The following is a 5,142-nucleotide window of genomic DNA, read 5'->3' on the forward strand; positions in this document are numbered from 1 at the left end:
CGCGCTTACAACTTGATGTGTTGCCGCGATATATAATAGCATTGGTTCGCCCATGTTGGACGCGGCCAGGACCGGATTTGTTGCCAATGTGGCTTTTATTTCTTTGAGTCCGGCCGTGGCGGATTCCGTCCACTCGAAGTGTTCGGTGCGCCGGAGGAGGCGATAAAGGGGTAACGCCTTTTCTCCCAAACGAGAGATAAAGCGGCTTAGAGCCGCCACGCATCCAGTCAATTTTTGTATTTGTTTGAGGTCTTTTGGGATATCCAATTGTGACAGAGCTCGGATCTTGGCTGGGTTTGCTTCAATTCCTCTACCGGACACAATGAAGCCCAAGAGCTTTCCGGCTGGTACGCCGAAGACGCATTTTTCTGGATTGAGCATATTTTCGGAGATTGTCGAATGTGAGCCTCAAGTCGTCTACTAGAGTTTCGACATGCTTGGAATTGACGACCACATCATCTACGTATGCCTCCACTGTTTTGCCGATCTGGTTTGCCAGACATGTCTGAATCATGCGCTGATATGTTGCGCCGGCGTTTTTGAGCCCGAAGGGCATTGTGTTGAAGCAGAATGGGCTGTATGGAGTGATGAATGCCGTTGCGGCTTGGTCTGGCTCCGCCATCTTAAATTGGTGGTAACCGGAGTATGCGTCGAGGAAGCACAATGAATCGTGTCCTGCGGTAGCGTCGATAATTTGATCGATGCGGGGGAGGGGGAAGGGATCCTTTGGGCAAGCCTTGTTAAGGTCCTTAAAATCGACACATAGGCGCCAGGATTTGTCCTTCTTTGGTACCATCACCAGGTTTGCTAGCCAGTCCGGATGTTCTATATCTCTGATGAATCCGGCTTCCAGAAGTTTGGCTAGCTCCTCTCCCATGGCATGTCTCTTGGGTTCGGAAAAACGCCGAAGATCCTGTTTGACTGGCTTGAATCCTTTTAGGATATTTAGGCTGCGCTCGGCCAGCCGGCATGGGATTCCTGGCATGTCTGAAGGGTGCCAGGAAAAAATGTCCCAATTTTCCCGTAGGAATTTTCGTAGTGCGGCGTCTACATCAGGATTTAATTGTGCCCCAATGGAGGCCGTCTTTGTAGGGTCTGTTGGGTGGACTTGGAATTTGACTATTTCATCTGCTGGCTTAAAAGAGGTGGACTTGGATCTCTTATCGAGTATCACATCGTCCTGTTCACCGTGGAGCGCAGCGCAGTGAGTTCCTCGGCCGCTAGGGCCTCGCATAGTGCCTCGAGGGCTAGTGCGGCTGTCTTGTTTTCGGCGCGGAGTGCTATGTTCGGATCACTGGCAAGAGTGATGATTCCGTTGGGCCCGGGCATTTTGAGCTTCATGTACCCGTAATGGGGTATAGCTTGAAAATTGTGAATGCCTCTCGCCCTAATAAAGCGTGATATCCGCTACTGAACGGGGACACTTGGAACGTGACCTCCTCGGATCTGTAATTGTCCGGCGAGCCGAACACCACATCCAGTGTGATTTTTCCTGTGCAGCATGCTTCCCGGCTAGGGATTATTCCTCTAAAGGTTGTGCTGCTTCTCTCAATGCGGCTCCAGTCTATTTCCATTTTTCGGAGGGTTTCCTCATAGATGAGGTTTAGTCCGCTGCCGCCATCCATGAGTACCTTAGTAAGGCAAAAGCCGTCCACTATTTGACTGAGGACCAATGCGGCTGGTGCTCGGGCTGTTCGAAATTTAGGTTCGTCACTTGCATTAAAGGTAATAGCCGTGTCACTCCATGGGTTTATTGTTGCTACTTGGTAGACTTCGGCAAGGTTGCGGAGTGTTCGTTTCCGCATATTGTTTGATGCGAAAGTCTCGAAGACTGTTAATATCGTACTGGTATTGCTGGGCTGGTGCTCTGGAGCTAGAAGCTCTTCGCCACTTTTGGCCACCTGCCGTAGTATCCAACATGCTCGAAGGCTATCAGTTGGAGTGGCGCCCTCTGTACTATGAATTTTGCAGGGTCCATTGAGCCATCCCTCTAGTACGGTTCCATGCCCTTTAGGGGTTTTTTGCTTTTTGGTATTTAACCCAGGTGCCTGGCGATGATGCACCCTTTTATTTCGGACTAGGGTTGTATTCGGGGCCGGATTATCCCAAAATTTAGTTTCGGTTTTCCAGGCGCTCTCCATCGCACAGTACTTTCGTACTATGGACGCCAAGTCGGCAAAGCATGTAGTTTCACGATGACTTAAGGCGTTTAGGATTCCCTTGTCCGTGCAATTATTGCAAAAGATTGAAATTGCGTCTTCCTCGCGGCAGTCCTTTACCCTGTCCATGACTAGGAGGAATCTGGCCCAGTAATGGTGTACTGTTTCGGCGGGCTCTTGCCGGATTCGGGATAGATCGATAATTTTTGGGTGGGCGGGTGGAATTAAATCCGGAACCCCGTCCAATCTAAGACTCAGGGGCCGAGAAGTTTCCGAACTTGGAAGCTTGGGTTTTTGGATGTTATCCAATGAATCCAGCCCGCTACCTGACTTTAGGTTCAGGACTTGATCGACATCCGTCCCTCCGCGGGAATCCGGCATGGAGGGGTCGGGAATTCGGACATAACTAGTCCTTAAGATAGAAGAAGGGTCGCCGTACTGTTCCTCCACCATGGCAACATGGTGGGTAGCCTGGGGAGAGTTAATCTCTCTTAGATCGGTTTTAGGCCCGATCTAATTGTAGTCTGTAGCGACTCCCAGGGCGGCGATGCGATCCAGGAGCTCGTTCATGGAGGAGAGCTCCATCGGACCTAGCTGCTCGGCAAGTTCCGAGTTAACGCAAAGATTGCTTTTGATGACCCGAGAGGTCATCGTCGGCGCGGCGGCCGAACAGGCGGTCATAAGAAAACCGCCTAGCCAGAGAGTCTGGCCAGTGGCCAAAGCTCCTTTGGCAATGGTGTCGTGTTTAAAGACGGGATGAGGCATCCTTCCTGACGGCGACAGCATAGAGGAACTCTCAATGAAAGCACCTATGTCGGTGTCAAAACCGGCGGATCTCGGGTAGGGGGTCCCGAACTGTGCGTCTTGGCGGATGGTAACAGGAGACAAGGGACACGATGTTTTTACCCAGGTTCGGGCCCTCTCGATGGAGGTAAAACCCTACTCCTGCTTGATTAATATTGATGATATAGGTAGTACAAGAGTAGATGTACCACGAGATCAGAGAGGCTAAACCCTAGAAGCTAGCCTATGGTACGATTGTTGTTCGTCCTACGGACTAAAACCCTTCGGTTTATATAGACACCGAATAGGGTTAGGGTTACACAGATTCGGTTACAATGGTAGGAGATCTACATATCCGTATTGCCAAGCTTGCCTTCCACCCCAAGGAAAGTCCTATCCGGACACGGGACGAAGTCTTCAATCTAGCTTGTATCTTCATAGTCCAGGAGTCCGGCCAAAGGTGATAGTTCGGCTATCCGGACACCCCCTAATCCGGGACTCCCTCATGGCCCCTCTGATCAAGCAGGCCTCCTCCGCCGAGTTGACGACGAGGATGCGGGATAGGCATCGTCGACGTCGATGCGGAAATAATTGCTTTAACTAAAAAAGTAAACTAGTTCTATTAATTTTTGTACTAAAAATGAAATAGTTGTATTAATTCAACTTGTTCAACTAAGCACTTACTATAAATAAAAATAAACTACTTCTTACAAAAAATAAACTAGTTCAACTAGTTCTATTAATTTTCTTACTAAAAAAATAGTTCTATTAATTCAGTTAGTTCTTATTAAAAATAAACTAGTTCTAGTTCTATTAATTTAACTAGTTCTTACTAAAAATAAACTAGTTAATTGCTCTATTAATTTTCTTACTAATTCTATTAAAAACTCACTAGAAAACAGTAAAAAAACTATATTGATTTTTTTCTCTAAACTAAACACTACTACCCTAGTTAAACCCTACTGCCCTAACCCTACTGTCCTAGTTCTTAAGCATCTACAAGTACTAACTAATTAGATGAACCTACCTAGGTACTTAAGCATCTACAACTACTTAAGCACCCATTGATGAACCCTAGGAATTTGTCCTAAAAACTAGTTAAGCATCTATAACTACTGCCCTAGTTAACATCTAGTTTACAATTAAGCATCTACAACTACTTCCCTAATTAGCATCTAATTTGATGAACCCTAACTAATTAGATGAACTCTAAAATTTGATGAACCCTAGGAACCCTAGCTAGGCAGAGGTAGGGGAGGAGGAGGAGGAGGTGTAGGTGTGCTCACCTCGTGCACCGGCGGAGTTAGGGAGCGGCCGAGGGAGGGGCACGCGGCGTCGAGGTCGGGGTCGGGGTCGGGGCTCGGGGTGCGGCGGAGGGCGGCGATGTAGGGGGGCGTCGATGTCGGGGTCGGGGGCAGCGTTGAGGTTGGAGTTGGGGGCAGCATCGAGGGTGTGCGGAGGGCGACAGGAGAGCGTGCGGCGACCGACGACGATGTAGGGTGACGACAGCGGCGACAACAGACGAGTTGGATTTTGGGGAAGTGGCCATGCGGAAGAAGAACCGCGCGCGGTTAAGTCAAAAGTAGCAGTAGCGCATTCTAGGAAACACGCTACTGCTACATTAGCTATAGCGCTGGATGACAACACGCGCTACTGCTAAGTTAGCTATAGTGCCTGTCCTAAAAGCACGCTGCTACTACGCCTTTCTCCTTTATTTTTCTTTTTCATTTATTTTCCTTCACATTTTCTTTTTTTCCAACCTCTTTTTCTATTTCCTACATTTTCATTTACTTTTCTATATGTTTTTCATTTTATTTTCCTTTCATTAGCAGTAGCGCTTTCTGCGTAAAACACACTGCTACAACAATCTTTGCAGCAACGCGCTTTGCTTAAGCTCGCTACTACTATAGGTAGCCTGGCGTGAACAGTAGGGGAATTTTAGTTGTAGCGCTTCTTCCGTGAGGCGCGCTACTGATACAAACTTAGCTGCAGCGCGTTTTGTTGACACGCGCTAGTTGTAAATTGTAGTAGCGCTTCTTTTTGGCCCACGCTACTGGTAAGTTTCTGTGTATAAGGTTTTCCCTAGTAGTGCATCTCTATATCATTGGCATATTTCTCTTGCCACTTCTGAAGATTTCCAGCTCTATTTCACAGCTCTTGGCATTAGCTTTCGATCAAGATTGAGTTCATCAAAATCAGA

This window comes from Triticum urartu, chromosome 2 (assembly GCF_003073215.2).
Source record: "Triticum urartu cultivar G1812 chromosome 2, Tu2.1, whole genome shotgun sequence".
NCBI classification, from domain to species: Eukaryota; Viridiplantae; Streptophyta; class Magnoliopsida; order Poales; family Poaceae; genus Triticum; species Triticum urartu.